Source organism: Marmota marmota, unplaced genomic scaffold (assembly GCF_001458135.2).
Source record: "Marmota marmota marmota unplaced genomic scaffold, marMar, whole genome shotgun sequence".
NCBI lineage: Eukaryota > Metazoa > Chordata > Mammalia > Rodentia > Sciuridae > Marmota > Marmota marmota.
In genome coordinates this window covers 11213283-11238405 of record NW_026000206.1, presented here as the reverse complement: position 1 = coordinate 11238405, position 25123 = coordinate 11213283, and the positions used below count along the sequence as shown (strand labels likewise).

Genomic DNA, 25123 nt, shown 5'->3' with positions numbered 1-25123 from the left:
GGGCAAGTTTTCACACACCGCTGGATCCAGCCCTTCCACTCACAGGCTTTTCTCTCAAGATATGAAGTCGTTTTTTGTGTTTTCTTACAAGAAATATTTGCACATGAATGTTCACAGCAGCTTTATTTGCAATAGCCAAAAATGGAAACAACTGGAATATTCTTGAGCCCTGGCGTGGATAAAAAGGCAGAATACATCCACACCACAGAGCACTCCTCAGCAGGAACAAAGGGGCGCTCCGGACAGCGGGAAGGAACCTCCAAGTGAGTATTCCAAATGAAAGGAGCCAGAGTGTCATGCCCTCTGGTTCCATCTACCTGAAGTGCTGGAAGAAAGCAGGAAAGGGTCGTCAGGGACAGGTCCTAGGGCACGTGGGCTGAGGGCCGGGGACAGTGGAAGCTTTACATGCTGGACCCCGCTGGCAGCACAGTGATGGAGTGGCTTCACAGGTGTACACCTGTCAGAACTTACCAGATTATACGTTCTAAATGTGTGAGTTTATCATACGCCAATTACACCTCAATAGGGCTGACGTGTGTGAAAATAACAAACGTTTAAAAAATAATGGTCTTGTAAAGTCTTCAGTAGCATTGTAAGATGCTCACGATAAAACGCTACAAGATAAGAAATCTAAATAGTGTATAAAATCTGCTCATAAAAATAATGATTTTTCTTACACAAAAATGTAAGAGAAATAAAACAGCTCTATATAATTCATCACAATTCATTTTAAAATTTACTGAATTATCTGAAAATGTAGACAGTGCTCTATGGGAATGGGGGGCTATGGGGATGCTCTCCCCACATGCTCCCGGGCTGCTGCCGCCCTGTGCCCAGGCGGCCTGCCCCCGCTCCTCACCAGAGCTGGACGCTGTCTGTCACCTGGAGGGCCAGGGCTCTGCACACTGTGGTCCACTCTTTCTGGGAGCTGAAGCTAGAAACACCAAGGGCCACACCTGGCGCTGCAACCATGGCCCTTGTTCTCCACTGTGCAGCAGAACCAGTCCCTGTGCCTCCCTCTGCGCCACCTGCCACCGCTGCTTCCTTTCAACCTGGGTCTCCTCTCTGTGATGTAGCTCAGACTCCCACAGTTTCCTTGCCAGCTGCCAGAGTGAGTGTCAGGCTACCTCGGGCTGCAGTCTCCCATCGGCTTTCTCACTTAGCATGTGAGAGACTGATGTCCTCGGGGAAATTGAGTTCTGCCCCTTCAAAAACACAATCAACTGGAGGCACAGTCTCCGACCTTGCAGACCTCTCTGCCGAGTTTTCCCAGAGTCCTGGAAGGGCCCACTCAGGTCCCAAGGGGCAGCAGTGTGCCACAGACAAGCAGGGTGCGACGTCCAGGCCAGTGCAGAGCAGGTCCTCCACCACCAGCCCAGCACTTGCTCTTGAATAATTAAACACACGACCTCTCAGCCAGAGCTCCCTGAGGAAGCATGCCAAGTGCGTGACACTCGTCAATCCTGTCCTCACAACGTGCCAGGTGCACACCCAGAACCTGACCGAGTTCTCACAGCAGTGGTGATTCTGCAGTAGAGGGCTCGTGGTTTCTGCTTCTAATGCCTTGGGAGCATTTAGTGCCATTTCTACCCCCCGGACTCCCTGACGTTTCCTTCTTGACCTCATAGTAACCAAATTTTGCCGTGTGTCCTGTGTGTCTTACTTTGAGCGTGAGGGAGTTACCAGATGTTGATTTGGCGCGTCACATGCCACATCTATCCACCCAGTCTCTGGCTGGAACATGCAGGCACTTCCCATCTGTTGTTAGGAACACTGCTATGAACACCCATGTGGACCCATGCCTCCATTGTCTTGTCTAGGGACCTGGGACAGCAGTTCCTGGTCTTAGGATGTATATGTGCTTAACTTATAAGGACCTGCCCGACTCTTCCAGAATGCCTGCCTGTGCCTCCCCACGCCGGGATTCCCGCCCTCAGCCTCCCAGGATGGGATTGTCTCCCGTTAAAGCCGGCGGTGTGCACAGGGGCACCCAGTGTGCTGTGATCTGGGATTCTCCTAGTGCTCCTTGCCCCTCGTGAGTCCACGCTGGTGAGATGTCTTTCAGACCTCTGCCCTTCCTTAACTGTCCTGTGTCACTGGTTGTCATCAGTGCAAGTGTGTCCTGGATACAAAGCTCTTCCTCCCACCGTGGGCTGTCCCCTTGCTGTCTCGGTGGTGTCTTTCTATGTGTTTTAGTTTTGGTGACGTTCCAAAAGGTGCTTTCCTTCATAGATATGCCTGTGACAAGTCCCTATCTATCCCCAGCTCCCAAGGCCCTTTTCCTTAGACAGTTCTTCTAAGAAGTGTAGAATTTTAGCATCCACATTTAGATTTGTGGACCCTTTGAGTCAATTTCTGTGAGAGGCTTGAAAGGGGCCTGATGCTGTCTCTTCTGGGGAGCAGCCCACGGCCAGCTCCACCCGTGTGGCTCGGTATCATTTACACCCTGTGGTCATTCTTGCCCATGTCCTGTTTGTTGGTTTGTTTTTAACCACTGTGTTTTCTTGATCTTTTATTTACATTTCACTTCTTTGATCATCAGTTTGTGCTTTTGTTCTGAAGTTTAGTTTCATGCAGACCTGTTAAATGGCCTTATTCACGTTTTCTTATACAAATATCCATGTTTTCTCATACGGATGCTTACTGCCTGCTTTGTTTAACAACTGAGAGCAGAGATGGAGGAAACAGACGACAGACAGAGAAATGTGAGGGGAGGTGAGAACGTACAGTCAGGAGAGACCCCGTCACACAGAAACCGAGGCCCAGTGACGGCAGCCGCAGAGCTGACCATCAGCAGGCAACGAGGGACCTGGGGAGCAGAAACCCCACTCAGCCACTGAGCCACATCCCCAGCCCTTTTTTGTATTTTGTATTTTATTTAGAGACAAGGTCTCACCGAGTTGCTTAGTAATTCATTTTTAAAAGCACAATACATATTAGAAAAGAAGCCATGTATTTATCTAATACATATGCATGAATTACAACTTCCCAGACTAAACATCGTCTCAGGTACACCTGCAGCCCTCCCTCTGACCCATGGTCACTGCTGCCGTGGGAACCCCAGCCACACCTGTGTTCCCATTTCCAAACACCCAGCCCCCATCCCGTCTGCACTTACTAAAGCCACGTGTCTTTTCAGGTCCTGTTCAGTGGCCACGTGCTCCACGAGCCTGCGGCTCTTTCTCAGAGCTCTCAAGCCCTCTTCCTGGAGCCAGGTCCAAGCCGAGGGGGTGGGGATTGCAAGCTGGCCCTGGCACGGGCAGCGTGTGTGAGACCACGAGGCTCCACCGGCTGGAGGAGCGCTCAGGAGAAGAGACAGCAGCCGGCCGGACAGACGCAGGACTGGGTGGGCTGACCAAAATCAGGGCCCAGAGGCAGGTGCCTGGGACAGCCCTCGGCACCCCGTCAAGCTCAGGCACGCACCTCGGGAAGGTCGCGCAAGCATGGAGAAGGGGCGCTGAGCCAAGTGAGTGGGGGCTTCTTTGGCTGCTGTCTGTGCTGATGACTCCATTTGTCTCAGAACCTTCGAGGCCTCCTCTCTGGGGCAGCAGCTCTGCCGCGCACAGCGTCCTGGGTAGGAAGCCATCTCCCTTCAGCTCAGCCCTGCGGCACACAGCATCCTGGGTAGGAAGCTCTCCCTTCAGCTCAGCCCTGCGGCACAGCATCCTGGGTAGGAAGCTCTCCCTTCAGCTCAGCCCTGCGGCACACAGTATCCTGGGTAGGAAGCCATCTCCCTTCAGCTCAGCCCTGCGGCACAGCATCCTGGGTAGGAAGCTCTCCCTTCAGCTCAGCCCTGCGGCACAGAGTATCCTGGGTAGGAAGCTCTCCCTTCAGCTCAGCCCCTGCCACACACAGTATCCTGGGTAGGAAGCCATCTCCCTTCAGCTCAGCCCTGCCACGCACAGTATCCTGGGTAGGAAGCCATCTCCCTTCAGCTCAGCCCTGCCGGGCACACCATCCCGGGTAGGAAGCTCTCCCCTCAGCGTCCCCAAGCCTCCGGGCCGACAGGCTGTGGTCGTCTTGACGAAAAGCCAGCTGTTACTCCCACTGCTCTGAGGGCCACCTGCCTTGGTCTTGTGGTTTCCTTCGGGGCTCCTTTAAGATTTCCTCTTGGTCGCGGATTCTTGGTGTTTATCCTAAAGTGCTCCTTGAAGTGGCCGTTTTGTGTCTTTTTTTACTTTCATTTTATCTTTTCTCTTTCAGAACTCATTTTTTATGAGTTGGGCCATGAGAAATTGTCAGGGTTCAATCATTCAGTCATTGTTTACCATAGAATCCTCACAGCGCCTCCTGAAGTTTGGCCACGTTTCCGGGGACTTTAGGTGGTTTTTCTCATCCATCTCTCAATGGCGAGGTTTGGAGAATCTGTATCTAAGAGTCACGGAATCTCCAGCTCGCCCAGTCTGCTGCTACACTCAGCCACTGAGAGTTAGAATTTGGTTATTGACTTTCCCGTTGTAGAGTCACCATGTTGGTTTCCCTCAGTTCCAAGTTCTTTGTCAGGAGTCAGCTCTCCTTCACGTTAGTATGTTTCATGAGGCTATTCCAGCTGTTGTGTCTGAGTTCACGTCTGATCCCTCCGTTTTCTGGACACCAAGTGTGTCTGCTTTCTTTCCCTCTGTGCTTTTCATGTGGGGTTATGTGAGCTGCACCTCCTCCCACGTCTAGCTCTTTGTTTTTAAAGAAATGCAAAACTTCACATAATAAGAAATAAAGCAGATTACTGGAGAATGTTGATAAAGCATCTTCCTTCAGAAAGCCTGTGGTTGTCCTTGTCTCCTACAGGGACCAGTGATGGCTGACCCCTAGTCCAGTCAGGGCCCGAGGTGATTCAACACAGTGGGCATTGACTAGGGTCCCAAGCAAATGCCTGAGGGCTGCTGATCACTGAAACTGATACCAGTCATCTGGGTGCTTTCCCTCCATGCCACCCCCTTGTTCCTTATCTCTTTGCTGTCTTTTGGATGTATTATTTTTTATGACATTGTTGGCTAGATAGCTGTATTTCTTTTATAATTCCTTCTGCCTTTTTCCTAGAGATCACAACTTGCATCCTTTGATGATCAGTGTTTCACTTTGATTTGGGCTCTTCGGTTCTCAGTACCTACTGAAAACTGTCTGGTGTCTTAGGCGCTGAGCTACCACTTTCAAAGCCCACAAACACCCCTAGGGTAAGACCCACTCTGGATATTTGCATTTCCCTCCTGTCCCAGATCAGGAGAGCTCACCAAGGCTTTCAAAAGAATTTTCCATTCTTTCTCCAGTTCTTCTTGTTCTCGGTGGAGGATTGATTGGTCCAAACCACCGTGTCTGACAATGGCAGGTGTGGGAACATGGTAGTTACCATTTGGGTTGTTGTTTGGTTCATCTCCAATTTTTTGAGTCTTCAAATGCCTACGGAGATCAAGCGGCACGGGCAGCTGGAACCTGCACATAGGATCCGAAGTTCATCAAGTTCTGCTGGGTTCCCCGTTGTCTCAGAGCTTCAAAGTGTCGCTTTATCTGGGACAGTGAAATTCCCCAGGTGGGAAACAGGAAGAAGTGACAACAAGGAGCCCAGGCATGCTGTGGGCTGCGGACGATGGGAATGAACCAGCATACTCGGTGGCGGGAGGCTTCCTGACCATTGCACTGAGTTCACTAGGAAATTACAGCACGCTCTGAAAACCACAGGCTGAGAGTGCCCAGGGAGCAGGTGGCCGCGGGGAGTGAGGAGCCCAGAACAGGTCACTTGCCAGAGGGAAAGGGCCGTGTGGGGAGGGGCACTCTGCCAGCAGCCCACACCCCCAGCTCAAAGTGTCCTTCAAGAGGAGTGGACAGTGCCAACTAAGCACAGAGCTCTGAGTAAGAGGTGCCACGGACGGGCCACAGTCCTTCTGCCTAGATCCATAAAGCCAAGTTGATCTGGGCTTACCTCCTGGGGTGGTTCCCAGAGGAAGAAAGCAAACCCACCAGGACAGAGCTGTGTGCCCTCAGGGTGGGGCAGGCAACCACTCCTTCCCAGGAGGATGCAGAAAGGAAGGAGAACAGGACTGGACCTGCATGGCATCCTATGGTGCTGTCCCATGTCAGCCACCGAGAGGCCCGGCAGCCTCAGGTGGCAGGTGCTATCTGTCCCTGAACCCCTGCACCACCGCAGCAGCAGCTGTGGGGGCACGTCCCTCCTCCTCCACCACAAACATGAACCTAAGAGCCAACAGCTGCACACAGCACTAGCAGGAACCCACGGCAGTGCAGACCTGGCCCGCAGCCTCCATGCCAGCACTTTCCTGAGGTGACTGCCCCGAGGAGCCAGTGAGGTCAGCCAGCATAAGCACTGCCAAGGACACCAGCATGGCCATCCTGGCAACCCCTATTTCAAATTAGCCTGAGACTAAATCCAACATTGTGTCAAAGTGAACAATCGGGAAATGAGTTCTACAAACTTCCATGGGCATAAAGCAGATGGCCAGTTGCTCTGAGTGCTGTCAGTCACCGGCTCCTGAGACCATGGTGTGGGAGGCAGCACTGCCCCTGGGAAGGCCTGAGGCTGTGGGAGACCTGGCAAGGGGCAGCAGCTATGGGGAGCACATGGTTTGTGTCCTGGAGCTCATCTGCCACCAGGAACCTCTGAGAAACAGGCTCTAGGAAATCCACTGGGCCTCTGCCTAACAGCCATGCCAGAAAGTCACACCCCATTATGGGGTCACATTGACTGCACTTGTGCTCGTCACCTTCTAGGGCTGACAGTAGTTCTGCTGGGGCATCCAGTGTATGCAGGGGAGGAAGGCCAGGACTCAGCTGCACCCGGAGCCCCTCGGCTAAGCAACACCTGAGCCAAACGTCAACACTGACCCAAAGCTCCCCGCCTCCTACAGTCCACCTGCCCTGGAACAGGTGCTACGGGCAGAATGTGTGTCCACAATTTACAAGTAGAAGCCCTGCCCCTCCATGTAGTGGTGTGGGTCATGGGGCCTAGGGAGGAGATCAGCTCCCGAGGGTGGAACCCCAAAGGATGGTATTAGTGTCCCTGTGAAAGATGGGGCTGTCTGCAACAGTAGGGCCCTCACAGAACCCAGCTGGGGGCATCTGATCTCATACTTCCAGCCTCCAGAACTCCAAGAAATACTTGTCCACTGTTCAAGCTGCCCTGAGTGAGGGACTGGTCCAGCAGCATCAAAGACAGAGTCTGAGCCTCATTTCTGTCTGGGCCACAGGCCTCATCCATCTGCCTCTGGCTGGGGGCCATTGCCCTTGCTTCAGCACCCATAGGTGGAGACAGCTCACATGCAGGTGTCATTTCCTTTCCCATTCCTTCCCTCCTCCACCTCTTCTTCCCCAAGCCAGCGGAAGCAGTTCCCACTAGACGATGTATCTAGGGAGATGCAGAGGTGAACAGAAGAGGAGATACCAGCATCCAAGCAGGGAGGCCCGTCCACTGCCATGACTGTGAATCCAGCCAGACGCCCAGGGTCCTGGAAACCAGTATGAGGGGGGAACAGGCTAGTAGCAGAGCTCACCGGCAAATAACCTCAGAGCAAGCATTCCCTGGGGCCCCTAGGTCTCAAGTGAATACCTGCTGAAAGTGATGAGGTGGGTCTGTCTGACAAAGAAAAGGGCCAGTAAGACCCTGCCTATAGCCGGGTCAGCTCACGGCCAACAAGGAAAGAGAAGGGGGCTCAGGAAGCAGAGAACCCACAAACGTGGTGCTGGGCCCAGCAGTACAGCTGGGACCTTCTCCTCCTACCCTCAGCAAATGCTTCTGAGCACTAACAGGGCTGGGAGATGATGGCCTTCACGCTGCTCATTCTCTCCTCCCCTGCGAGGGCAAGACTCTAAGACAGGAAGGAGTGGCTCGAATTTGAGGCCTGGAAGGAATGCTCAGGAATCTCTGCTCCAGGGCAGAAGTTCTGCTTCTGCCATAGGGACCAAGTAATGGTGCCACCACTTCCTGGAGGCCTCGGAGCTTACTTCACCCAGGACTTAGGAAACTGCCCGTTACTGTGAGATGCTGGGCAAAAATCTTGAGTGGAAATGCCTCCCAACACTCACCTCATTTGCTGCAATCATAGCAAAATTGAGAGGTCCATTGCCCGTTAACAGGGCCCGTGTGGCTAGTGACCCAGCTCAGGCAGCTGCTGAGGTCACAGTCAGCTGCTCATCCTGCAGAGGGGCAGATGGCCAGGCAGGGGGCAGACGCCCACATGGCCCTGATGGACGAGCACATGTGGACAGTTGAGAACCTGATTAACTAGACGGTCCAGGGAGGCTAGACTATCTTTGACAAATGGTTTCCATGTGTCTGTCCCCCTGCATGCATGGGCATCTGCCCAGCAGCCAATGCTAGGGCACCTAGGAAGCAGAAAGAGGCCCCATCCCTCCACCAAGGAGGCTCCAACAGTGACATGACCCCAGCAGTCCCTGCCTCTCCCTAAGGAAGGTACCACCCACACCTGGTCAGGGTTCTCTCCACCCTACAGGGAACAGCGACTCCATGGATCCCACCACATGGTGACCAGGTCCCCTTCAACACCCACCCAGCTTCTGGCCTCCTAACCTCTTGCTGAGGGAAGAGACAGAAGATGTGGGTTTGCATGGGAAGTCTGCTCTCCCAAGGGGGAGTCAGGAAAGCCAGAAGAAACCTGGCCCCGGGAACTGATGAAGATATTGAAAGGGAGGAGTCCAGTCCTGGATCCCTCCCCAAATCTCCCACAAGTCTGACGTAAACCGAAATCCTTGAAGACAAACAGACAGAGGAACCAAACACCTGCCCCAAATACCTCCCATAGAAGCAGGTGTAGGCAGAGGGAGCTACCCTACAGCACATGTGTTGCTGTAGGGACACCCAGGACCATGCTCCACCCTAGACACCAGGCCAGCAACCCGTCTCCTCCGTGGAACTCTGCAAGGATGCAGGGTGCCCTGTGATGACTTTCCAGGACCTCAGCCCTTGACACTCCTGCAGCTTGGGCACATTCCCATGAGCTCATTAACCCAACAGCAAGGCCCACTGTTTCCAGACATGAGCCGACCTGAGGGCACCTCCCACCTCTGCCCAGCCGTGTCTCCATCAGTTTCTCCCCTCTCCCCCGTTTCCCGGTGGTTCCCTCAGACCTTTGAGCTGCCCAGCTCTGCCTTCAGCTTCACTCACATGTGGGATCTCTGGCTAAGCACTTGCAAAATGCCTCCTACCCTGCATTCCTTTGTTGCTGAGTTCAGCAGCTCACCTGCTCCTGCCAAGGTCATATTCCCAGGCTCTGCATTTCCCATCTACCTCCATTCAACCCACACTGCCTAGATTCCCAGTCCCTACAGATGTCATTTTGGTGGGTGTCCCTTCCTAGGGGAAATCTCCAGACTTAACCTTCACCCGTGTCACAGTCAATACAATCCTTAGGAGGTGCTCCAGTTCCCCAGGACACACAGTGTTTCCTAGGTACAGCCTCTAAACCTTGGCTCTGCTGAAAAGTCCATTGCACATGAAATCCTACCCACTTGTCATTCCCCAGAGTGGCCCTCAAAAGGACACCTCAAATACCCCATCAATGCAGATGGTTAGTGATTCATAAGCTCAGGTTATTTTAATGTGTTGGCAACATACAAGTATTCTATAAAGACAAAACTATAATGTAAACAGGAATTCTGGGAGGAAGGGAAATTCAAGAAAGTTTGGCCCAGAGCTGCTTCTGTGGTGGCTCTATAGGAGAGACATAGGGGAAGGAGATAAAACCCATGGAACACCCAAGGATGAGAATCTAAAAGGAGTTTCCCACACCAAGTCAAGACTCTAAAGGGCTACATGTGCCTTCAAGTATAAGTAAGAAATAGTCCTCACCATGCAGGAAGTAGCAAAGCAATGTATTGGTTTCCTCCCTACCATGAGAGGAGAAAAAACATCCCTGGCAGCCCCCAGCTGTCCTCTTGCAGGTGTGCAGTCTGAATTCACATTGTTGCAGATCCAGAAACCTTCAAGCTGGACACCAAATTTGCCTGCACCTTCAGTCAAGGCCCTGGGCAGCAGAAGGGAGAGAGGGCAGCCTCTCGGAAGAAAGAAGCCCCCAGCCTATCCAGAAGGCCATGGGCAAAGACAAGGCACAGAGCAGCTGCCTTCCAAGTGAGGACTCAGTGGCTGCAAGCTCGTTGTGATGGATGTTTTAAAGATATAAAAGTGAAACATACAGACAAAGAGCACACCAGATTTTAAAAAAAAAAAAAAGAATTTCTAGAAATAAAACTATGAGAATTAAAAGAAAAATCTCAATGATCTCCTTGTCCAGAAGACAAAACTAGTATACAATTCCTTCAGCTAAAAATAACTAAGGCCCTAAATACCTTTTATTCACTACATAGGAAGATTCTGGGAGTGTGGAGAGGACCGTCTGATCAGCAGACTTGAGGTCTGAGAGCAGCACTCTGGTGAGCTCTCTGGGTTTTCTCAGACCCGAAGTCAAATAAGCCAGCAACCCAGAAACAATAACGGGTGCAGACAGAAGCCCCAACAAGAGCTGCTTTCTCTAGTAATGATCTAGAAACAAGGAGCCTAGCAAGCCAGAGATGTCCAGGGTGGCAGCACCACTCCAGCAGGTATCACAGAAAGAACCATGTTCACCCACTGACATGGTAAGTACTGTGCAGGCAGCCTGGACGTCCCCCTACCCTGCGATGGGGCAAGACCCCTCTCTTCTCCCCTCTAAGGGAACAGAGGACACCTGAGAGAAAGTCAGGAATTTCACCAGCATCCAGTGATACCAAGGCCATCTCTCCTCTTGGTCACATGGAAAAAGTACTGAGGAATTCCCACGCCCCGCACCACGGCTGAGGAGTCGAAGCAAGCGCCCCACCCACAGGAGTGAGGAGTGGGTATGAGTGGAGCGGAGGGCCTGCAGCCCTGACTCACCTGCACTAATGAGACCCCCCTCTCCAGCCAGAGAGGATCAGAGTAAGCCAGCCAGACCTGCCACTCCTAGTAGGTCCCCGTGTCAAGACAACACCCAGAGAGTCCAGGACTCAATGAAAGCCAGGCACCGTCAGAAGAACCTGGAAGCTCTCAGAGTGAATGTAAAGAGGCGATCAATACTCAGCTGACACTGAGTGGTAGAGATGTCACAGCTACCTGACACAAGGTCAGAGCCACCACCGGACTTCAAACACGCAGAAATAAGTGAAAAAGGGCAGTCTTGTGAAAGGAATAGAAAACTTTAACAAACGTAAGCTATAGTTTAAAAGAAAGGGGGGGGGGGCAAATGGAAATTCTAGAACTGAAAATAATGTAATAACTGAAATTTAAAAAGTGCAGTGGTTGGACTCACCCAAAAAAATGGTGGGAGCAAAGGAAAAAAAATAGTGGAATGGAAGATGGAAACAGAAATGGCCCAGGCTGGACACAGAAATAAATAGACTAAAGATGAAGAGAGCCTCAGGCCCACAGGACTGTGGCTAAGGCTCTCACAGTGGTGTCAGCGCAGACTGACCAGAAAAGAACTCCAAAAAGCAATGGGAAAACTCCCCATATTTGGCAAAAGACACTAACTCAGAGATTCCAGAGGCTTAGTACATCCCCAAAACGATGAGAGCAAAGAAAGGCACATGAAACCATGTCACAGTCAAGCTTCTAGAAACTAAGAGCCAGAAAGAAGGCTTGAAGCAGAGGAAAGAATCCCTAGCAGGGAGAATGATTGGAACAACAGTAGAAACCACGCAGGTCAGGAAAGAAGCACCACACATTTTTCAGTCCTGGAAATTCTACATCTAGTGAAAATATCCTTCAGGAATTAAGCAAAAACTGTCCTTCTCAGAGAGAAGAAAAGTGTGAGAACTGGTTACCAGAGGATGGTCAAAGGAATTTTTCCAAACATAGAAGAAACAGTAAAAGAAGGAAACTTGGAACCTTAGGGTAGAAGAACACAATTCACAAAAAAAAGAGGCGAACACCACAAGTTCCTTCTCCTGAGTCTTCTAAACTGTGTAAAAGGTTGAAACAGAAATTATAACTCTTATATGGTTCTAAGTGCATGTAGAGAAAACTCCTGGACAATTAGAAGTGGAGCAAGATAGAGGGACGTAAAGGTAGGTAAGATCTCTGCTTTCCACTCACAGTGATGAATGAAAAACACAAGGAGACATGACAACTTATGCTGTCCAGTTCAATACCCAGCTTTCAAACACAACAGATCAAGACAGAATTCTGAATATTCAAGAAACCCCTGAGGAAAAAGAGGGAAAAGAAAACAAGACCCGAAAACCAGAGAGAACAAACAGGAACCCGAAATGTGAAAGATGAGTTCTAACTCTAACATTTTAATAGTTACACTAAATGTAAATGGTCAAGAAACGTCAATTAAATCAGGGAAATTGTCAAAGGAGATTTAAGAATGTGACCCAACTGTGTGTTGTCTAATGGTAATTCCCTTTAGATATAATGATAGAGGCAGACTGGAAGTGAGCAGAAGGGAAAGATAGATCAGACCAAAAAAATCAAAGTCAAGGGGTGGCTATATTAACATGGGATAGACTTACAGACTTCAGAACAATGGAAATTACCAAAGAATTATATAATAATAAAACAGTCAATCACCATTAAGACATAGCAACCCTCGATACATCTTTGTCAGACTAGAACTACAAAATGCATGAAGTAAAACTGAGAACTGAGAGGAGAAATAAACAAATGCACAATTATAGCTGGAAACGTCAATATCCTTCTCTCAACAACAGTTGGAACACTAGGCAGAAAATCAGCAATAATATAAAAGACCTCGAAACACTAAGAGCCAATGGCATGTGATCAATATTTCTAGAACACTCTGCCCAATGGCAGAACACCCATGTTACCATACCAAGTAGACCACAAACCAGACTTAATAAATGTAAAAGTTTGCCTTTTCCACCCACAGTGGAGCCACACTGGAGGGACAGGAGATAGCACAAAAAGCCCCAAACATGTGGAACTGAATAATAAAAATCCACAGTTCAAAACCAACCACACTCATGAACAAAATTAAAAATACACTGAACTGAACAGAGGTGAAAAAACAGCACACCAACTGCTTAGAGCCCTGCTGGAGCAGGACAGAGAGGGGATTGCACAGCCCCAGAGCCACATGGAGTCTTATGGCAGCAAAATTCACAACCACACAGCTATGGAGACAACCCAGGTGCCCCTTAGCAGATAAAGAAAATGTGGTGTATATGCACAATAGAGTACTACTCAGCCATCAAGAAGAATGACTTCATGAAATTTTCCAGTAAATGGATGGATTTGTAGACTATCAAGCTGAGTGAAATTAGCCAATCCCCAGAAAACCAAAGGTTGAATGTTTTTGCTGGAATGTGGAAGCTAACCCACAATGAGGACTGGAGAGAACAGAATTCAGTAGATTAGGCAAAGGGGGGTGAAGGAAGGGAGGGGGATAGGAAAAGAAAAGACAGTGGAATGAATCTGACATAATCTTCCTATGTACGTATAGAATACACCACAGTGAATCCCACCATCATGGACATCCACAGAATGGGGTCCTAGTTGGAATAAGACCATGGTTGTATAATTATATTAAAATTGATTCTACTGTCATGTATAACTAAAAAAAATCCAAAACAAACAAACAAAAAACCAGGGATCGCTTCCGCAGCAAGTATAGAAAAACTGGAATGATACAGAGAAGATTAGCATGGCCCCTGTGCAAGGACGACACGCAAATTCATTCCATATTTTTTATTACCCTATATACATGTAGGATCACACTACCAGTGTGACTCTACACCACCTTCAGCCAGAGGAAGGAGAAGTGGTGCTCCATGTGTGCACAGTGGATCAAAATGCATTCTACTGCCAGGTCTGACTGACTAATTAGAACAAATTAAAAAAAAAAAAAAACCACTGGCGTCTCACTTCTGCAATCCAGGCTCCCGCTCCAACCCCAGAAAAAAGAAGAACAGAGTAAAGCAAAGGAAAAAGAAAGAAGAAAGAGAGTGAAAGATAAGAGCAGAAATCAATGAGACTGGACACAGAACAGCAATAGAGAAAAATGAGGTAAATGACTTGTCCTTTGCAAAGGTCTAGCCAATCGACAGGCTCTAAAGACAGACAAAGAAAGGAGGGGGAACACGCAAATTCCCACATCAAGAACAAGACAAAAATACCACAGGGTGATTTCAGAAGGATAATAAGGAAATACCACACAGAATGCTTTACAAGAGAAATTCCAATCTTAGACAAAACAGACCAATTCTACCAAAAAATGCACTCAAAAGAGAAAATACTCACCCCACATGAATTGGATGATTTAAAAAGTCCAAAAGCTCTTTAGAATTTGAAAATGTAACTTTAAAAATTCCAAAAAGTCTTCTCCAGGCTCAGGAATAACATCAACGATGAAAATTTCTGCTCATATAAAAATGTGTTTTATCAGCCCCAAACGGGAAACACCCAGGAGTCTTTGTGTTTTAATCCGTGTTTATTGCTGCTGTGACTAAAGGACCCGACCAGAACAACTGTAGAGGAGGAAAAGTTCATCCAGGCTCACAGTTTCAGAGGTTCAGTCTATAGGAGGCTGCTCCTTTGCTCAGGGCCCGAGGAGGCAGAACATGGCAGAAGAGTGTGGCAGAGGGAAGCAGCTCACATGGAGATCAGGAAACAGAGACGCCACTCACCAGATACAAATATGTACCCAAAGCCCAGTCCCCAATGCCCACCTCCTCCAGCCACACCCCACCTGCCTCAGTCACCACTCAGTGGATCCCATCAGGGATTAATCCAGTGATTAGGTTAACGCTATGACCCTGTGGTTTCTCTTCCAGACCTCCATGTGTTGTCTCACACTTGAGCTTTTGGGGACACCGCATCTGAGCCATAACAATGGTTGGTGAATGGATATCAAACTGTGGTCCCTCTGAGCAGGCAGCAGCCTCCATCTCAGTGCACAGGAAAGACCCAGAGGTGCACACAGCAGCCTGGTGAATCCTGAGAATTGTGTGCAATGACAGAAACCAATCCCCAAATGTTACTCATCATACAGCCTGCTCATGCACCCTGCAGGTGGCAAGATGGACCCAGGCAGCAGGCTTGTGGCTGCAGCAACAGGGGGGTGAGGTCAGGCTGGCATGGTCCTGGAGGTCGGTGAGCTCCGGTGCAGTGGAGATCTTCCAAGAGGCCACCAGTGGGGAAACCAGGCAAAGGATCCCAGGACCTCCCTGGACTTTGCTCCAACTGTACATGTACCTACTATTATCTCAAAAATCTAATGAAACACAACTCAATGATCTGATTAATCAGTGCATTAGATGTAGATGAGAGAAAATTAGTAAACTAGAAGAGACATCCAAAAAAATTATCTAGGTAACTCAATACCAAAAGCAGACAGGGACCAGAAGGAAAGTCACAGAGCAGTTTCCCTCAGGTGACTCTTACAGCACACTTTCAAAGGGAGTGACCAGTTATGAAGACACTTAAAACACACGGGCCTCCCTCCTGGCTGGGCAGCTGGCTTCCCCTGAGTGAGCAATGAGGGCTGGGGGGGGAGGAAAGAGAAGAGGAGGGGGAGGAAGAGAGACGGAAGGGGAAGTGGAGAACAGGGGGAAGAAGAAAGAGTGGACTTTGACCAAGGTCAGCCCCACCAGCTTTCTGCCTTGCAAGAGCTATTTAGCTGGCCCCCACCCTGGTCCCCAGGCCACCCCCACAGCCTTCCAGGGGAGCCTGTTGAGAGGTGGAGCGTGGAACCCATCCCGCCGCCCCATCGTCACCCTCTCCCTGCAGGGTGCCTCCTGGCTGGAGGCCTCCGCCCCTCTGTCTCTCCCTTCCACTAACGCTCACGTGTCTCACTCTAAGGAATGGTGAAAGCCCCGTAGGGTTGCTCTCCAGAGCAGAGCTCTGGGCCGTCCCTGCCCTGCCCACCTTTAACCTGTCCTGCACTCAGTTCCTTAACTCGAGGATGTGGGTATTTCCCCCAGGACCCAGGTTGGCCCAGTCCTGGAAATTCTCTGTCCCTCTCCATGAGGACACGGAGCCGGTGGGGGGGCGGGGAATGGGGGGGGGGTCCACCACTGCTGTGGGGGCCGATGACAATGAGGGAAAAGGTGCAGAGCCAGGGAGATCGGCCTGTTCTTGAAAGAGCAGAGCCCAGCCCAGCTATAGCCGCGCTCATACCGGGGTAGCCCTGAGCTGGCCACAGACCCTGCCTGGACAGGTTTCTTAAGGGACTTCTTCCCCACAGCCTCCAGATCTGTGGCCACAGGTCATCCTTCCACACCATGGCAGACCCCTGAATGTTACCTGTGCTTCCACTCAGGAAACCCAGGTTCCAGAAAATATCCTGCCAGACATGGTCCCTGCCCACGCCCCACTCCTAGACAGCCTGCTCAGGAACTGCAGCCGTGCCTGCCAATGGCATGAGCCACCTGTGTCCCGGCACCTGCTCTGGGGCCTCTAGGGCCCTCCAAGCAGCCAGGAGGGGAAGACAGGTCTGGATCAGCTGTTCAGAGACTGCAGACGCTTTTGTCCCTGCACAAGGCCCCGCTTCTATCTTGCGGACCAGAAAGCCCAGACCTGCACGTGACGTATCTGTCCTGCCTGTGCAGCACACTGTGAAATCCTTGGGCGACATCAAAGCGTTTGCAAAACGGAAAAGAAAATAACTTTAAGTCTGAGTGAACCACCATCATAAACAAATTGCAATGATTTGATATGTTTATTGAAAGCTAAATTTTCTGCATTTTCAGCACACTTCTCTGCCCTCTGGGATCTCATACAGCTCAAACAACCAGTGAGCTGTCCCCTCCGGCAACGAGACGCTAATAGACTGACACTGTCGGCTCGCGGGGCTGTGGGAGTGATGCAATTTACTTTCATAAGATGCCATCAATAATCCACAAAAAGTATTGTAGAACACAATGTGATTGCCGTAATTCCTAGGCCCAAATCTGAGGACGCTCCGAGGGGGGTCCTGTGGGGACGTGCCTCTTGCACGGAGATGCCAGAGTCCTGCAGACATAGCAGGCATCAGGTGGCAAAGTCACTGATAGGAAATCCTCCTCTTCCATCACAAGGCCAGTACTCCCAAGGTCATTGTCTGTGTGGACTAGCCGCGGGTCCTTTCCTCTGTCTTCACTCTCCTTTGCCACAAACTGTGTGGATGGAGAGGGTCCAACATCATCAGCAGATTTGAAAGAAGCAACTGGCCCTTGGAGATGGGGCCCAGGCCCAAGAGTGTCCTGGTGAGGAGGTCTCTCCAGCCAGCCCAGGCAGTCCTTCCCTGTCCATTATGGTCAACAGGGAGCTATTAGAGAACTGAGCCAGAGGCTGCTCCTCACCACTGTCCCCACTGATCACGCTTCAGAAACTGGGTGTTAGGCAAGAAGAGGAGAAAGCAAGTGGTTGGTGGCACTTACACATCTCACCACCCCACCTTCAAGTTCAGAGCACCACGAATCATGCCTGACAGGCGCAGGCAGGTCCCACAGCCGCTGCATGCAGGTGGGGGAAGGGAAGGAGGGTCTCATTTCCATTCGGCTCTGTGACGCCCTCCAAAGGGTCTGGTCAGAGTGGACCATCATGCTGCTCTCAGGCCACCTGCCCTCAGGGCTGCTCTTCTGAGCCTGGTGGGTTGGCCCTAAGCAATGCACCCTTCTCACCCGGGGACCCAGGCCCAGGGCCCAGCAGGTCTACCCTGGGCCTGCAGGTCCTCAGTGTAGGGCATAAGCATTCACATGCCCAACCTGGGTCAGGCTGCCTGTCCCTGCCATGCCTTTCCCCCAAGACATGCATTTCTCCCTCCAGCTGGGAGCAGTCGGGGTCAGTTCCCACCCTGTGCCCATGGACCCCTGGTCACTGATGACCTGGGCTCTGAAGTAGGAGGTGAAGGAATGGTCCACCCTCAGTCCCATGGAAACCACAGCCAAGGCGGTCACTTTTCCTGGAGGCCAGTGAAGGTACCAGTCCCCTCTCAGGAACAGAGGGGTTCCAGGGCATGGCCACTTTGAGGGCAGGTCTGAATGTCTGCCTGCTGGCTTTCCAAGTCACTGTGTCACTGCCATTCGCCCTTCTCCCCAGTCCTCATGGGGGAGGTGTTGCATTTTCCACAGAACCCCCTGGGGTGCACAGGAGTCGAGCCTTCCCGATGGCAGCCAATGGTGCCAGCACTGAAAATCCAGCCTCCACGGGATTGGTGCTTGGGGTCACCTGTCACAGTGTGCACCCCGCAGGTGGATGCCCTGGGCTGGTTCACTCTGGGCCCCCCACCAGCTTGATGCTTGGGGTCACCTGTCACAGCATACACTCCCCAGGTGGAAGCCCTGGTTCACTCTGGGTTCCGAGCCTCAGTCCTGCACTTGGCCTGGGGCAGGTGCCCACAAAGCTCTGTGCCCTAAGCACCACAGGGCATGCGGTGTCGGGCCAGGCTTGCACTGCATGTTACTTCTTGAGTGATTCTCCGCACCAGTGATTCTTCCACATACAGACAGAATGAAATGGAGAGAGAATGGTGGCCATGTCCACCCCCGAGGGACTCAAACAAAGGCCCACTCGCTGCTTTTCAGAAAAGCGCCTTCATGCGGTGCTATGAGTGGGTGTTCATGTCTGTGGAGCTCAGTCAGGCACCTGGCCCTGGCTTGTTCTTGGCTAAACACTGGAGAACAACTATTTTCCTACACATATACATACACTAATACATATGCACAGATACATATATGCGAATACACGTATGCACACTATACCCTTGTAGTTCACATGTACACAAATGCATACCTATGTAAATTCATGTGTGTGTGCACAAGTAGGCACAAACATGTGCATTGCAAACACATGCATGTGTGTATGTGTTTACACAAATGCACACATGAACATATGCATACACCCATATATGCATGTACCTGAGACTCTGTAGCAGTGGCTACTTGTGGTATAATTGCTAATATTTCTCTAGGTCTGGATTTATAGTGTGGGGGGGGGGCGGGGGGGAGCCTGGTGCCCATAGCCTGACAAGTGAGACCCCTAAGGAAATATCGGCCCTCTCCCCTGCTGAGTCCCCAAGCCAGGCCCTCCAACTCTACCCTCTGTCCTCAGAAAAGGGATGTGGCCACAAGTTTGGTTCAAACTAGTAAATACTTCTTGCTTGTCACCCTCAGGCCAAGGCTTGCATTTCCCCATCTATATGATAATATTTTTCAACTTTGCTTCTTACAGAAATGTTCAAACATGCATGAAAGTGAAGACGTCCTCTGCCTGGCCCCATCCATCACCAGGCGCAGCCTCACCCCAGTCTGTGCTCCCATTTTCTTCTCTGGGACCAGGCGAGGCAGGTGGGGAGTGGCACTGGCCAGCGGCACTGGCCAGCCGGGATCCCATCCCCAGCCGGCACCAAGCTGGGATCCTCTTCCTTTCTGTGAATGTCAATGGCAATGTCTACTCACAGGGCCATTTTGAGTTTCCAATTTTAAAATGCACATAATGCTTAATGCAGTGTCTAGTGCCTTGAAAGCATGTAATTAATAGTAATTATCAATTAGTAATTTTATTATCGGTTGAATGTCCAAACACCAGTCCCCTCTTGGTGAAGGAGCTGGCCAAGGTCACAGAGCCAGCAGTGGGTACATAGGCCAGGCTGAGCTCTTACCTGAGCCCCAATCTTCCTGAACTGGAAGATCAGCTTCACCCTGAGGCTCCTGACACCCCTTGGCCTCAGTAGAGGCCCAAGCACACGGCTATTTGCATGTGAACTCTGGTTACATAGGACACAGAGAGGTCTCGTGTTTTGTGAATTCAGCAAGCAGATCCCAAAGAGCACCCTCTGTGGTCTCAGTTCTCAAGCTTGTTTTTCGCGCTGAACTTCAGCGCTGCAGGGATAGTTCCCTGGGCAGAGTCTGCATGGAGCCAGCCCCTCTTTCATCTGCAGCTGGAGCCCGTCCTACCTTCGCAGCTTGCCTTGCCGCCATCTGCTGGCGAAGCAGGGGCGGTGTGTGGTGAGAGCAGGTGCCTGGCTCAGCACAGGTCCAGGGCCTAGGTGAAAGGCCCCTTGGTGTCACTTCCCCCATCCCTCCCCTCTACTTTGCATCTTAACAGAGTAGACGATGCTCAGCTGGGAGCAGGTAGAAGAGCGGGCAGCCACACCTCCCACGTGGAGTGGGCGGGCAGAAAGGGCAGCAGGTGAGCCCACCAGAGAGGGCTGCCCATTGGCAGATGGGAGGGGGAGCCCAACAGAGACCCACAGCACGGACTGATTTCTTTTCTCTCTCCTCCCTCCCTCCCTCCCTTCTTTCTTTCTTTTTTTCCTTCTCCATAGTACTAGGGATCCAACCCAGTATTAGGGATCCCTAGAACCCAGGGCCTTGCTCATGCAAGCAAGGGCTCTACCTCTGAGCTCTGTCCCAAGCCCTCCACAGAGGAACCAAACAAAACTCAGCACCCTGGCACGGAGGTCAAACCCCAGGGTGGTGGTGGGGAGACAGGGAGCACCCTCTTATCTCACAGATCCAAGTCTAGCCGGAAGTACACAGTGCCACCAGGAAGGGCAACGAGGGACCCTGACTTGTGCCAGGCACCCACACCCAGCGTTGCACACTCAGAGCCCCACGCTCCAGGTCTCACCCTGAGTCCGTGCCAGTATCCACACTCGGGGCTCCAAGCCCCACTAGCCAGGACGCAGAGCGGAGCCAGCGGCGCTTGGCCCCAGGGGCTCCCTGAACAGCAGTCTGGGCCTTCTCCATGGTGCTTCTGCTCTTCCTTCTCCCAGCACAAGCTTCCATGATCTTTCATTCTGTGGGCAGTTTGTGAAATATGACCGAGCAGCTGGGGCCTCGGTGAGAGCCAGGCAAGAAGCTGGACACTCCTGGACAAGCAAATCACAATCAGGACTTCCAGCCGCCAGATGTTTCTCAGCTTGAGCAGAAGCATTTACTGCTTTGGGCTTATAGATCTCGGGTAATGGCTAGTGGCAAGGAACGCACCCCTAGCTCTCGTCTCCCCACCCAGCAGTAGTAGGTTTGTAGGCAGAGCCAGTGCCCGGCACTGAGCATGATTCTTGACCAAATTAATATTCTATAAATACTGGGCGCACTGAATCATAGTGCCATCCGTCGTAATGGGGTTTCACCTGACTCTGCCATTGTTCCTAAGCCATAATTCATCTCAAGAGACGCGTCCAGTGATATTAGCATTCCACTGGTGGCTGGAGATCTTTGCTCAGTCACCACCATGCTCCCACCACTTAATGACATGCTTTTTAAAAAATGATGGCTCTAGTTGAAGTTGAGTGGTCATTTCATTCCCAACTCTTCTTTATAGCTTTCAAAGAATGTTTAAAATTCCTCCCGCCAAGCCTCAGGCTAAATGTGAATTTTTTAAGAAAGCAAACAAAAATCACAACTCCCACTTGGGAATTAGTGAGGAATGAGCAATTCACAGCTTGGTTTCAAAATGATGGCTCTGGCTTTGGCAGAAGCTAGAAAACATGCAGCCTGGGCCAACCCTGAGAAAGGACTTCTCCAGATGAAGGACTGTTGGGAAGCTGAGCTCGGCAGGGAGCACCTCCTGGGTCCACAAGGCCTGGGGAGGCCCTGGGGAGGCCCTGGGAAAGGTTCGCAGGAAAACAGGCCCAGCCTCACACACCAGGCCTCCGAGAGGGAGCAGAGCCCAGGCCATGGTGCTGCTGGGCCTGGCCTCCGGGCTCTGCAACAAAGGACAGACACTTCAAGCCCCCGTCAATCAATGCCCAAGTCAGAGCATGACAGCACAAGGTTATCCCTCACGGTGGCTAGAGTTAACTGGTCCAATCGATTATTTTCTTATCCTCCTACATAGTTGCAGAGGCTAAAGCAGCTCTCGACCCTGCTGCACGCTGGGAGCAGCAGAGAGACTTAAACGGGCAGATGCCTCCGTCTCACCCACAGTCTCCGAGTGGGTCTGGGTGTGCCTGGTTCCAGCCAAGGCCAGGGAATCCTGTGTTAAAGGAATCCAAGGGACACCAAGCAGCAGAGGAGAGCCGGGCTGAGTAGCAGGAGGGGAAGAGATGGTGGGGAGAAGCTTATCTTCAGAAGACAGACCAATGGTCCCGATCAAGAGCACCTCTCTGAGGAACAGAAGGAAATGCCCCACGCGTGCTTCATGCTTTAGCAGCACATGATAGGAGGCCTTCCTGGGGTCACCCTTGCCCAGCCTCCAGGTAAGATGCACACTGGTGAGTGCCCTTCACAACTTCTGACACACAGCTGTCCTCACTGCATACCATTTAAGGAGCACACATGTCATTGTTCCTAAAGCAGAGAAGTCAAAAAAAAAAAATAACACTTTTTTGCTAGACAAAACCTTGTCCAGGTATCTTGCTATCTTCAAGATACTTGCTGTCTTCAAGCTGAACCCTTCCCTGTCTCTTCCTGACCCCTTGGGAGAACCACTGCCTCTCCAGTCAGCCCGCCTCACTCCATGAGTCCTGGAGAACTGGGACTATGTCATCCCAACAGCGTCCAGATGGAGCCGAAGCTGGTTGGTGGCATCCAGCCCTTGCCCCTTCACTGCCTGCACTCCCTAAGAATGGAAGTGTCATCTCAATGCCAAATGCCAAGGAAAGCAATTGACACCAAGTACCATGTGTTATGGCCTCCATATGAGGTGTCCCCCAAAAGCTGATGTGTGAGACGGTACCAGGGGGCTCAGAGGAGCAATGATGGAGCTAGGAGAGCCTGAACCCAATCACACACCAAGCTACTTGGATGAGTTAACTGGGCGGCAGCAGTAGGCAGGCAGGGTGTGGCCAGAGGAGGTGGTTACTGGGGCATGACTTCGGGGCTCACATTTTGTGAGCGAGGCTCTCTCTGCTTCCTGCTGCCATGTCCTGAGCTGCTTTCCTACCCCACACCTTTCCACCACGGTTCTGCCTCAGCTGGGGCCCAGAGCAATGGAGTTGGCCATCTATGGACCCCAGAGAAGCTTTTTCTCCTCTAAAGTTTTTCTTGTCCATTATTTTAGTCACAGTGACAAAAAAAGCTGAATAAAGCACCATAAATGCTTCATTAAAAGTCAATTTAAAAAGTACAAGGTGGGACTGGGCTGTTGCTAAGTGGGAGAGCAGAGGCCCTCAGTTCAGTCCCTAGCCCTAAATGAATAAAGTAAAAAATGCAAAGTGACATCATGAAAACACTATGTCCATGCATAGTGTCACAGAGGTTCTCTTTTAATAAAGGTCATTAAATAAAACAAAATCAATATGGTAAATGCCTGATAAGAGTGCCTTTTTTTTTTTTTTTTTGGTACCAGGGATTGAACCCAGGGACACTTAACCACTGAGTCACATCCCCAGCCCTTTTTTATATTTTATTTAGTGACAGGGTCTCACTTAGGGCTTGCTAAGTTGCTGAGGCTGGCTTTGAACTCACCTTCCTTCTTCCTCACCATCCAGAGCCACTGGAATCACAGGTATGTGCCAACACTCCCATAAGAGTCTATTTTCTTGAAATGGAAGAGTTTCAAAAGACAACAACTCAACACGCAGGGCCTGCCATTTCAGAAAGCACCTCCAGGTAAGAGCATCTCAGCAAAGAGGAACCACGGGGAGCAGGAACAGGGTGGCTCTGGTGCAAGTCAGCCACAGGAGCGCTGGCTCAGTCCATCCCACCTTGGCTCAGGCCTGCAGAGCCCACCACCCACCTGCTCCCCAGCTGGCATCTGGAGAGACAGCAGGGGAGGGGCAGTCACAGTGTGGCAGCATCTGGGCAGGTCGGTCTGTCTGGACCCCAGCACCAGCTCAGACATGGTTCTGGAAGGACTTGAAGCTGAGAGAGGCACCAGGATGCAGGACACCTGAGACCAAGAGTCCAGGTCAGGGGCTTGTTGGGGGAGCTCCACCGGCAGGCCATCAAGGTCAGAAGCCATTGGTACCCTGAGTGTGTCACTCCTTACCCCCATGCCCACGTGGCTGCACACCTAAGGCTGGCTTCCAAGAGCAGGATGAGGGGCCAGGACAGCTCAAGTGGCTCGGCTGGCTGAGGATGGCAGAAATGGGGAGACCTGGCTCAAGGGGTGCTGAGGAGGAGCATCTCTGACCAGGACGCTACCTGGGGCACCGTCCCATTTGTCAGTCTGGAAAACGTCCTTGTCCTGGATTGAATATCATCCCCCGACAGTTCGTGTTCACTCGAAACCTCGGACTACAATCGAAATTAGAAGTAGTACCTCAGCAGATGGATTTAGCTAAGAGGGGGTCACACTGACTCGAGGGACCTTGAATCCAGTGACTGGAGTCCTGATAAGAATATGAGATGATAGAGATGACGGGGGCCATGGGATCATAGAACCCCCAGGGGGAGGATGACAGAGACAGGGGCCACAGGTGACTGAGACACACAGCGAAGCCCATGAGAACAGAGATACACAGTGAAGCCACAGAAACGGAGACCAGAATAAGGCAGCTAAAAGTGCCCAGGGCCACCAGCAACACCAGGAGCTGAAACAGAGGGAAAGCTGCTGTCTGTGAGCCCTCAGAGGAGCGCAGCCCTGCCAGCACCTGGACCAGGCATCTCGGCTGCAGAGCTTTGGAGAACACACCTCTGCCACCCTAAGCCAACCTGCGTCACTATTGTGGCAGTCCTGGGCACACCTGTATTCAAAGCCCCATCTCAGAAGAGCAAAGTCTGTCTTGAGCCGAGTTCCACTCCCGGACACCCTCATGCAGCCCTCGCCAGCCCTTTTCCTCTCCTGTTCCTCTCTGGAGGCTCAGGAGTCCCAGGTCCTCTCCTAGCCCTCTGAGCCTGCAGGGTGCGTGTGCCCACCCTCTTTTTCCCAGCACACTAGTGCCCATTCCCACCTGCCCACTGGGTGCAGCCCCTGCCCTTGGAAATCAGTAGGAAGGGGCAGGCACAGGGCTGCAGACATGCGCTCTGGGTCTGTATGAAAACATCAAACCCAAGGGCGGCCCAGGTACAGCCAGTGAGCTGCACCCAGCCTCAGGAACAGCAGCTCCCACTCATCCTTCCCTGGGATGCCCTGCCTTGGCTAGGAGCCCACCCTCCCTGCCCATACTGGAGGGGAAAGATAGTCCCTCACTCCGTGGGTCCCTACAAGACCAAGGACTCCTGACTCTCACCTCTCCTTCATCCTGCTCCCCAGACCTCCCACCTCATTGGCAAGGAGCCAGCAGACAGGGCTTCTGCTATAGGTCAGCAC

At 51.5% G+C, this 25123-nt stretch overlaps 1 pseudogene; it reads left to right on the top strand.

Annotated features, from left to right (window-relative positions):
• The first annotated feature begins 13595 nt into the window (after nucleotides 1-13595).
• On the top strand, nucleotides 13596-13691 carry LOC125612764 (annotated as a pseudogene).
• Nucleotides 13692-25123: the final 11432 nt, after the last annotated feature.